Source organism: Perca fluviatilis, chromosome 8 (genome assembly GCF_010015445.1).
Source record: "Perca fluviatilis chromosome 8, GENO_Pfluv_1.0, whole genome shotgun sequence".
Taxonomy (NCBI): domain Eukaryota; kingdom Metazoa; phylum Chordata; class Actinopteri; order Perciformes; family Percidae; genus Perca; species Perca fluviatilis.
The window spans coordinates 2,315,727-2,328,536 of NC_053119.1; positions in this window are offsets into that span (position 1 = coordinate 2,315,727).

Consider the following 12,810-nt stretch of genomic DNA (forward strand, 5'->3'; position numbering starts at 1 on the left):
TAATTTTAAATTAATAGGCTATAATGTCTATAATTAGCAGTAATAGGCTAATCAGTGTCATAGGTAGCTTGGTAGCTCATCGGTAGATACATATCATGTCAACATTATAGTTATGTCAGATTTAGTAGAAGCAGATGTTAACATTGTGGAACACATGGCCCTCAGTTTCAGAAACTGTCCCACCAGGGAGTGGAGTAGCAACAGACCCCTCATCCTCCTCTTTGGATTTGAGACAAGGGAAGCTTATATCAAAATTAAAGCAAACCATGTTTAGACATTTTGACTGAAAGGTGTTTAGTAACACTAACATGTTAGTGTATTTTATTATATTAGGTTACAATTAGGATAAGAGGTTAATATCAGATGTATCCTTCATAGAGAAAGATGATGGAGAAGATGTGATTGAGGATGATGGGAGTGAAGACAGCAGGGAGCTCTGAGCACAGTGTGGAGATGAGAGATGAGGAACTGGAAAGTAGGCAGAGCAGTGCAGACCAGTTTTTGCCAGAGGATCCAGGACTATGGACGCGCTCTGCTGTGGGCATGCTGCAGCAGATGTGTCCCTATTTCTGCGTAGCTTTATGTTTCCACCTCCGATGTAGAGCAGCGTAGCCTACAGCCACTTCCCTAAACTGTCTTATTCAGAGACCAGCGTCCCAAACAGGGCTCTGTGTCTGTCAGGAGAGATCTACCGTCTCAGCAGAGATATCACGTACTGCACAGCAGACTATAGTGCAGGTGGATTATTTTCTGTAATATAGTGACTTTATTCTTGTAATAGCTTATTGTATTATCACTTTATTTTTCTCAAAATATCACAACTCCTCCAAACCTCAGAGAACACAGATGAGATATACTGTATTTTGAATGTGCACAAAGTTTTGAACATTAGCAGAAATCTTGCTCAAACACATCTGAAATATTACAGTCCAGGGGTTTATTAATTCATTAAAATGAATTCATGTATCATTCAGGTGAATAATTTTAATATGCACATGTAAGGAGGTTACTTCCTCAACAAAAGAAGCAAAAGTGGGAAGAGTAAATGATGCCTAGGCTACATGTGTTGTGACTCAGATATATTAAGAAAGTCGATCTACAGGAGAATAAATAGTTAAAAGCAATACAGAATGCCTGAGAGCCTTACTGCAACATATTCCATTATGTTTTTATATTTGGATTGTAATCTATGTTTCCTTTTAGATAAAGATATTTCCAGTATAAATTCTTTCAGAAAAAGGTAAACAAAAATAAGTGCATAAAAATTCACCAGAATGCAGGAAATTAAGTATTTAATGCTCAAAATTTTCAGGGGGTGGACCCCCAGACCCCCCAAGTATAAGTCACCATGCACACAAATCTGGAAACAAAACACTGGCCTCTGGGTTGCCAGACCAGTTATGATTAGACCAAATGTTGGTGCCGTCTAACTTACATGGAAGCTAGAAACTCAAATGAACATACGTTGCTACTGTATCGCTGACACAGCGCTGTGGAGATCTGGCAATGCAAGACTAGTGGGGGGGGGCGCACAACTCAATCGCGCCTAGGGCAACCAAAGGGCTAGAACCGGCCCTGGAGACACACACACACAAACACACACACACACACACACACACAAACACACACACACACACACACACTTTCAGTACATACAGTCTAATCCTAGCATCATTTATCACAGAATTTCAATGAATAATTTCATAATGGCTGAATGAACTTTCTTGATGTGACTTTCCTGGTATCAAACTTGTTTCATAAAAATCAGTTATTTTTAATAATTGTTTTAATAATTGTGGGAAAGGGTGTGTTCACTTTAGTAGAAACCACTCCTGCAGAAGAATATGTGTTCTTGTCAGAACTTTAAGGAAGAAATTGGTATTTAAAAAAACAGCTTAACTTGAACGCACACACACACACACACACACACACACACACACACACACACACACACACACACACACACACACACACACACACACATTCATACTGTACAAACACACATACACAAACATACACACACAGATAGACACACACATAGACAACAAAAACATTTAACAAATCTTCTGTTAACCCTCATGTTGTCTGTCCCTTGACCATCAAGCACCTTTTAGTTTTTCTGGGTCAAAATTTAAAATTAAAACTTTTAACATTTCTTTGAGACGTTTTTTGTAATTTCTTCCATGTTTTTGTCACTTTTTTTAACGTTTTTGTTGATTTCTTTTGCCGCTTTTTGACCTTTTTGTTGTTTTTCCCCTACTTTACAAAAGCTTTTTTTCTGACATTTATTTAACTTGTGAAGAGCGTTGTAGGGAACCATCCACATTCTTTTTTTGTATAATTTGATTGAAAGAAACCCAAATTTCTGATATACAAACATTTTGAAAATGGGTCAGATTAGACCCGAGGACATCAGGAGGGTTAAAAAGATGTCTGTCAGTTCTGAGTTTAAAGTCAGAATTCAGATCTGTTTTCCCTCAGAACTCAAACACACACACACACACACACACACACACACACACACACACACACACACATACATCTGCCCCACAGCGAGGGAGAGCTAATCACTTAACCAAATCCTGACTGGTTGCTGTCCTGGCTCCTATATGGTGGAACCAGATCCCTATTGACATCAGGATGGCCGAAAGCCAACACATCTTCCACCGAAGGCTAAAAACACACACACACAGAGACACACACACAGAGACACACACACATAAATACACACACACACACACACACACAGACACATACAGAGAGACACACAGAGACACACACACATACACACACACACACACACACACACAGACACATACAGAGAGACACACACACAGATACACAAACACACATACAGAGACACACACACTCATACACACACAGACACACACACAGACACAGACAGAGACACACACACACACACAAATACACACATACACAGGCACACACACACAGACACACACACACACCCACACACACCACACACACACACACACACACACATACACAGACACATACAGAGAGACACACACAGACACACACACAGACACAAACACACACACACACACACACACACAGAAAGATACACACACAGTGAAACAGACACACACACACACACACACACACACACACACACACACACACACACACACACACAGACACACACACACACACGAATACACACAAACACAGACAAATACAGAGACACACACACACTTACAGAGAGACACACACACACACATACATACACACACACAGACGCACACACAGACACACACACGCACACACACACAGAGACACACACACACACACACACAGAGACACACACACATACATAGACACACACACATACACACTTTACACAGACACATACAGAGACACACACACCTTTCCTTTGGCGGTCACTCGAAACGAGTAAGACTGTCCTCTCTGTCGGGTGTTTAAAACATATGTAACCTAAAAGACAAACATTTTCCTATCCACAGCAAAAAAAAAAAAAAATTGTGAATGAAAAATGTAGGAAACTTACCGCTACATGTTTCCTCAAGTTAGATGTTGAGTTTTTGAATGCTGAAATGTCCGTTTGTTTTGGTAGACACAGAAGACACCGCATAGTGTAGCTGCTGTTTCGCACTTTCACAAGGGTAAACATGCTTTCAATATGAGGCCAGGGGTGTTCCTCCTCTTCTGTGTCTGCATTGCCAACGCTTGATTCTGACATGTTTGTTTTGCTACGACTTAACCTCGTAACCGTCCCGCCGCTTGACGAGACTGAATAACTACGTTTGATTGGTGAAACACAGTCACGTGGTAGAGTCTTTAGCGGAAGTCTCTCTCTCTTTCAAAATAAAACATTAAAATGAGGCGTACGCGGGAGTGATAAAAACAATGACGCGTAGAATACCAAAGAGGTAAAAAGAAAAGTAAAGAGCTCATTGTAGCCTAATGTAGCGCAGTAAGAGTACAGTTTCTTCTTCACAAATCTACTCAAGTAAAAGTAAAAAGTATAGTGATTTAAAACTACTCCTAGAAGTGTAATTTTTTCAAAAACTTACTCAAGTAAATGTAACGGAGTAAATGTAACTCGTTACTACCCACCTCTGCTCATGTGTTACCTCTCCATACAATCCGCTTCAATCTTCGACGTTCCATGCCTTTGGTAGCATTCTCGGTATGTGAAACCGATGCTGACATACTGTTCTGATATCTTTGTTAATTATTGTCAGAAAGTTTGATGTGCAATATGTATATTTTGGATGATGATTGATAGCTCATATTAGACTATCAGTACGCTTCATTAAGCTAGTTTGCCACTGTTATCTTGGGTTGTGCTACATGTAAGTGTATTTTAGTTTATTTAGATAAACAATATAGGTTATTCTATGTACACTGTATAACAATACATTACGTATTTCCTTTATTTCAGGTTACATGTTAGCTATTGTATATACTGCTGCATTACAGTGTTGTGTAGTTATATTGTTTTTACAATTATGAATGTATAATGTTTGTGACTCATCAATACGTAAGCAACTGGTCATTGTGTTTCATTTCCCAGTTTCACCCTTTCTAAATAAACTGAGTTACGACAATCCCAGTCTCCAGTGCTTGATGGTGGATGGTGTTTAGCTGCTGGTCAGATTGCACAGGGTTACATGCATGCAGGAAAAGAAACATTTCATGGTAATATTAGAATAACAGAGGTGCAGAGATTACCTGGAAACTACCAGAAGCATTTCAAGGTAATCTCTGCACCTCTGTTATTCTAATATTACCATGTAATACAATAGAAGAAGGCAATGTTGCATTTTGCGGTACTGATTCATGGTTGTTACACAGAAACTACCAGAAGAACATCCAGGTAATCTCTACACCTCTGTTATTATAATAATACCATGTAATACAATAGAAAAAGGCAGTTTTGCATTTTACGGTACTGATTCATGGTTGTTACACAGAAACTACCAGAAGTGTTTCCAGGTAAGAAGCCACAAGATTAAACATCATTAACATAAAGTATTACCTTGAAACAAAAGGGAAATGTTTGGAACATAAGGGGTGGATACATTTCAGCATTATAATATGGTAATTACCAAATTTAAATTCCAAGAGGTTTTATCTAATTTGGAAGGTATTACGCTGATAGTAGCCTATAATACTGTGAAAACATCAACATATACTACCCCATTATTACCATGTTATTATAATATAAATATAAGTATATTACCATTACCTAGATATACATATGGTTATTGTCAAACCCTTTCTTACTTATTACATTGGTAATTTCAAGGTATTACATCTGTTACCTTATCACCTTATTACCCCAGTATTACATCTTATTACTGTGATGTATTACCACGTTATTACTTTGGTAATTACATGTTATTACCTATATATTACCTATTTATTATCTCACTGTTACCCCACTATTACCATCTTATTACCGAGTCGTAATATGCAGTGCTACCTAATGTTTTATGTAAAGCACTTTGAATTGCCCTGTTGCTGAAATGTGCTCTACAAATAAAGCTGCCTTGTCATCTCGGGTCAAAAGAAATCTACAATTTTTCTGACTTTTTTGACACTTTTGGCGCTTTTCTCAATGTTTTTGGCGAACACCGAGACACAGACAGACACACACACACAGAGACACACACACACACTAACAACGACTCACATACATAAACACATACACACACACACACAGGGACGCACACTGCTGTCCGTCCGCACAGCCGTCTGACGGCATCAGTATTAAATTGAGACCATTTAAAAATGTCTTGTTGTCGTGTTTAATAGTAGTCTAACTCTGTGTTTTGGTACATTTGGTTTTAACGCCTGATGCGAAGTGTAGGCCTGGAGGAGTACACGAAAACCCTGAACAAGCAGCATCGTTCTGCTCCATCTTTCTGATGTGCCCCATTCATGTAAATGTAAATGGACTGTATTTATATAGCGCTTTTCTAGTCTACTACTCCACTACTCAGTGCACCTTTATGGGCAGGTGGGTGTGTCTGCATCCCTAGACAGGACATATAAATCCATACATATAACCAGAGCTGATAGCTGACTCCCAGGGAAATGTTTTAGAACATAATATGTTTGACAACAGTGTCATCTAGTGACCATTTAAGAGTATAGAAATAGAATAATATAACACACATGATGAAATGACAATCTGAGATTAAGAAAAAAATGATTAAAGAAGGTAAACCAACATACTTCAGATGACTGATGTAATAGATATGTAACACTATCCCTAGTTTTTGTTCTAAACACATGAAGGAGGACAAATGTTATTCAAACATTTTGAAGCATATAAGAAGAGTAGCATATTGAAATGCTTGTATGAACGAGTGCAGACTGTGTCATAATTGAGTTTATTAGTGTATAATGTGGTGGACAGAGCCCTTTGATTAACTGTATAGTAAAAGGAGCTTTAGCCTCCACGGCTAATGTCCAGCTGTAGTCCAGGTGACAATCATCCTAATGTCCAGCTGTAGTCCAGGTGACAATCATCCTAATGTCCAGCTGTAGTCCAGCTGACAGTCATCCTAATGTCCAGAACACCAGGAGATGGACCCACAAAGGCACGACTCCGACCAAGACTCAGCAGAGATAATAATTATGAGAAAAGTTCATCTACAAATTAATATTTCCTGTGTTTCCCTTTAAATATATGAAGATATTCCTGCTTAAATTGATGCAAAAGAAAATAGAAATAGGAGCAGGAAATAAAAGTGTTTAATGCTCAACATGTTAGGGAGCCTTAATCAGAGTAAATACTACAGAAGGTTGTAACTCAGAGTAACTCAGATGATACTGGCAGTAATCAGAGTAAATACTACAGAAGGTAGTAACTCAGAGTAACTCAGATGATACTGGCAGTAATCAGAGTAAATACTACAGAAGGTAATAACTCAGAGTAACTCAGATGATACTGGCAGTAATCAGAGTAAATACTACAGAATGTAGTAACTCAGAGTAACTCAGATGATACTGGCAGTAATCAGAGTAAATACTACAGAAGTCATCACCAGAGTCGGTAGGTTAACACAAAGGTTCTCTCATGTTGGTTTGTTTAACAGAATAAATTATAGGTATTAATAAAGGCTGCTGCAAGATGCAACTTAAAGGTCCCATGGCATGAAAATTTCACTTTATGAGGTTTTTTAACATTAATATGCGTTCCCCCAGCCTGTCTATGGTCCCCCAGTGGCTAAAATGGCGATAGGTGTAAACCGAGCCCTGGGTATCCTGCTCTGCCTTTGAGAAAATGAAAGCTCAGATGGGCCGTTTTGGAATCTGCTTGTTATGAGGTCATAACAAGCAAGGTTACCTCCCCTTTCTCTGCTTTCCCAGCCCAGAGAATTTGGCCAACCCATGAGAGAGAGAGACATCACGGCTTTCAAACGAGCAAAGTGGCAGTTGGTCAAGGCCACACCCCCACCCTCCACCTTACCCCCCCTCTCTCCTCCTCAATAGCTACAGACACAGAAATGGCACATCCTAAGGAAAGCTCATTGTGGGACTGGCTCTCGTGGCTGTAGTTCTGCACCAAGGCTGAATTTTGGGAAAGAGACTTCAGATACAGTATTAGGGGACCACTAAGGTCTATATAAAAGAGACTTCAGATACAGTATTAGGGGACCACGAAGGTCTATATAAAAGAGACTTCAGATACAGTATTAGGGGACCACGAAGGTCTATATAAAAGCATCCAAAGAGCACCATGTCATGGGACCTTTAAGAACACTTCCATCATCAGGAACATAAATTTGGTGACATACTATATATTATTCTAATATAATTATTATATATATACTACTATTAGCCTGGAAATCCAGACCCAAATCCTAAAGATTGAGGGTCTGGCATTGAGTAATGAAAACGGCAAACTCAAGTTGTATAACTATAGTATGACTTTTTATGACTTTTTTTGACATACTATACTATGACTTTGACAACGGGGGGGGCACCGGGGGCCCGGACAGGCTGACCACGGAGCAGAGCAGAGCGGCTGCTACGCAGGAATCCTCCATGTTGAACTGGCGGTAAACAAACTTAACGTCGCCTCTTTATGACGTTGAATTCTCTTGTGTGTATCTTTTAAATATTTATTTTTAATTAAATGTAATAATCTACGAGAAGTATGCTTAAGATTGTAAGTTCTTCAATCTTTCATGAAAAAAAGTAAAAAATAATCTTCCCCGTCTTCTGTTTTTTTTAAACTTTATTGAAAAACCCATTTTCACCTTTTCATTTCCATGGCTGTTAGTGCTCTGCTTTGTGTTGCAGCTCCACCCTGTGGATCCATGGAGTCCTGCAGTTATTAACACATTTCTAAACAACAATAGAAGTTGTTATCATGTTTATCAAGTTATCAGCTGTTTCTCATATTCTAACAGATACATATTTACTTTTTAACAAACAGAAAAAGATCTAAACACATTATGTCTACAGCATCTTCATATTTCATCTTGTATATGATAATTCTACAAAATTATTAAAGTAAACACAGGAAACTAATCCTGATTATCTGCTTTTTAGTTTTTGAGTTTATTACAGTTTGATGTGTGACCCTGCTAGTTTTATCTTTACATGTCTGAACTCAGACACATGAAGTCAACCTGTGGATCTTTCCTCTCCCAAATCTCTGCTGAAGCAACGTTATCTCCAGAACTCATCTTCTGCAGCTCCTCTACCAAAACCTAACCTTCAAGGAACGTTCCTGCAACCAAAACAAAAAGTTTTCTACCATAAGATAGACTTTATTCTCCCTGTAGGAGATGTTTTCTACCAGCAGATAGACTTTATTCTCCCTGTAGGAGATGCTTTCTACCAGAGATCTTTTCCCTATTTTTCTTCAGCGACAAGCAGTTTGAAGACTTCACCGACTGACGGACCGGCTACATCCTGCCGCCAGATCTCCACCCGAGCTGCGAGGCGTTCCTTGACCCCGTTTGCCGGGCTGGCACCCACCACTGCAGCAGAGCCTGGCCTCCATCCTGCCTCTGAAGGCCCCTTTTTTCGGCCGATGAAAGCTCACACCACCTGTTCTGTCCCCATCAGGACATTAGTTCATTTAAATGTTTTTCTTCTCCCATTGCTGGCAGTAGTTGTTTCACATGCGTGTGTTCCTTTAAGAACTGTAAGACCATTGCACCATGGGATTTAATCAGGAAGTTGAATGTGAGCAGGACAGCCTCATGGTTTTGTGTTATCTCTCCACATTATCCACGACAATCTTCCACGTTCCATGCCTTTGGTAGCATTCTCGGTATGTGAAACAGATGCTGACATACTGTTCTTATATATTTGTTAAGTATTTTCAGTAAGTTTAATGTGCAATATATAATATATATATATATTTGATGATGATTGACAGCTCATATTAGACTGAGAGTATGCTTTAGTAAGCTAGTTTGCCACTATTATCTTGGGTTGTGCTACATGTAAGTATATTTCAGTTTAATTAGATAAACAATATAGGTTGTATTGCGTACACTGTATAACAATACATTACATATTTATTTTATTTTGGCTTACATGTTGGCTACTGTGTGTACTGCCGCATTGCAGGGGCGTGTGGTTATATTGTTTTTGCAACTGTCATTGTATGGTGTTTGCAACTCATCAATATGTAAGTAACAGGTAATTTGTTTCATTTCCCAGTTTCACCGTTTCTAAATCAAATAAACCAAGTTACAACGATCCCAGTCTCCAGTGGTTGATGGTGGAAGGTATTTAGCTGCTAGTCAGATTGCACAGGGTTACGTGCATGCAGGACAAGACACCGCCATCTCCCCAGAACCAGGTCCATGCTTGCTTCACTGAGCACGCGTTCCTCTGTCCAGTGTCCTCTAGGTGGCCGCTGGACAGAACAACATCGCTCTGCTGTCTCTGCCATTGGCCTTTGGCTGTCCCCCGGAGTTATATCTACATCTGGCTGCACAGATCACAACTAATGCCAATAGCAGACGTGTGCTCTTGGACCATCCCATTGCTGGTGGGTTGTTTGGACCGCACCTCGAACAGCCACAAGCTGTAGGTAGTGGAAGGGATGCGGAAACACACCTCCTGAAGAGCGGCGCCTCGCCCACAACAGCTGCACCAAGATGTCAGCTTGAGGGGACTGCGCCCCGCAGGCTGCAGCTGCCTCCCCAAGCCCCGGCTCCGGCTCCACCGTACCGACGGCGTGGCCATAAGGCCCTGTGGGCAACACCCACCTGGTCCAATTCACTTGCTGACTCGCATACAGCGGTGGCGGTGGCAGTGACGGGGCGCCGGGAACGCTTGTCTCACTCCAGCTGACAGTTGGAAACATAACAGCACTTTTAAGGGCCACACAGTTTCTCCAAAAGCAGTTTCCTCTCAGTCAGCCCGCTTTTGTCCCTTCCGAGGTTTTGCGGCCACTGAGACACGCGTTCCCCTCACGCACAAAGACAGGCTCGCCACTACGCGCACATGCAGTAACATAGGCGAAGCCCAGTCACACTGTGTCAGAATTAAAAGGAACAAACACCCACTCAAGTGTGTCATGATAGCCTACTCAGTTATTCTCCACCTCCCAGCTGATACGTGGACTGGTGGGAGTCATGAGTCAGTGCGGTGCAGTGTGGAAAAGCTTGTTAGCCATGAACGCATGGATGTCAAAGCTAATCACAAATGGCTATACGCTCCAGTTTGCCAGCCCTCCACCTCGTTTTACCGCCGTGTTGGAAACGACCATGTCATTTCAAGAGGAGAGAGCTGATCTGACGTCAGAGCTGGCGGAGCTGCTGGCAAAGGATACTACTTCCCGCGTCCCTCCAAGGGAGGAAAACGACAGTTTTCTACTCCCGTTATTTTTCTCACTCTGAAGAAGATGGGCGGGATGAGACCCACTTTGGACCTGTCTCAATTCAACCGTTGCATTATGAAGGCACTGGCACCGTTTTAAAAGTATTGTTTTAGCACCGGTATCGGAAAAAACCCAAAACGATACCCAAACCTAGAGAGGATGGGAGCGTGGCTACTTTGCAGCCAAATCCTTCATTCATGCCGAAAGTCAAAACAAACTATTTTCGGCCGAGTATTTCTTACCTTGAAGGTTTGTTCTTCAAGAGAAGTGGAGTAAACGTCTGACTGAGTCTGCCCAGTGTGGGCCTTATCTCAGTAGGCCTGTGTTTTACGCATGGCAGAGCAGCTGTTCGTTTCACTATAAAACTTTCACTCATGCGGCTCTTTCGAAACAGCGGCTGTCTTACCAGCTGTGTGAGGTTACCACCCATGCTTTTAGTGTTAAGGAAGGGGCCCCCCCCCCTCCCCATAAGGGTTTTTTCCCCCCCCCTACCCCCCCCCAAAACCCCCCCTTTCCCTCTTTTTTTTTTTTTTTTCCCCTATCCACTTTCCAATGATGTCCCCATGATTCACTCGGTCTTATCCACAGTTAACGGCATGTGATGTGCTATTAGATCTGGTATGCCATGTCTCCATCCTCCGGCAACAGAGTGCCATGAGGAATGTGCTCTTGCATTAATTAAAAAGGATTTTAATCCTAATAATGGAGCACCTTCAGAATCCATGTAGCAGGGCCTCACAACGTTAAACATACCGGTCATGGAGATAGCCTATCAGGTTTTTAAGTAAACAATAGAGGGTGGTGATGACACATTCCTTTGGTGTGGGAGATCCAGGCTCAATTCCCACTGTGATGCATCACCCAATGTGTCCCTGAGCAAGACACTTAATCCATAGTTGCTCCAGAGGCATGCAACCAGCAGCTAAATGACATGTAATGTAACAATATAATTTAGTTACATTAAAAAAACCTGTACATTGTGAGAAGGAAGAGGTCTATGCTATCTGCTTGTGGATTTTGGTGTCATAGGTGGCATTGACTACATCAGCTTCGCCCTTAACCCAATAGCAACAGCTCTTAGAGGGCGAAGCCTATATGGAATAGAACGATAGTTTCGTATTGTAACTCCAGATTCTATGAGTATAGGCATAGCCCTCTAAGATCCAGGCCACCTGCTTCACCAACACTGGCTGAAGAAAAATGCTGATGTTGGGAGCAGATTTCTGGTCTCGCAGCTGTAATATACAGTAACTGTGGACGTAAGAGAGGCCTGTGCAGGGCACTAGGGTGCGAAAGAAATCTTCACGACTGCACATGCGCGAGGCATAAACCCACTAGCAACAGCTCTTATGCCTATACTCATAGGATCTGGAATTACAATACGTAACTATCGATACTGGTAGTAATACTGACAAACACACAACACTGTCCTTAAATCCAAAACATCTGGAGTTTAAGTCATCACCACAGTCTGTAAGTTAACACAAACGTTCTCCCATGTTGGTTTGTTTGACAGAAGAAATTATAGGTTTTAATAAATTCTGCTGCAAGATGCAACATAACCCTTGTGTTGTCTGCGCATTGATCATGTGCACTGTAAATCTTAAGACATCATTTATCACCTAACTCTGTGTTCCACCTTCCATCCAACTTATTCCCACTAGTTTTACACTGATGTTTGGAATTCATGGTCAATGAACCTCATTTTTATGAAATTAGATCAAATTTTTGATTGATAGAAGCAGTAAGTTATGAATTATTTTGACTAATTAAAATCAGAGGAAGGTTTGTTGATGGATTATCACACACTTCAACAGATTTAGTCAGGATACGGTTTTGTACCAACTGTATTGAATCTTTACTACTTCTCAGCATTTTATAGACTGTCTATTCATATATATTGCGTTATAACTGCCACTAACTAGATCATAATCTGCACTAAATGTTCTTGTTTTCTTTTGTTT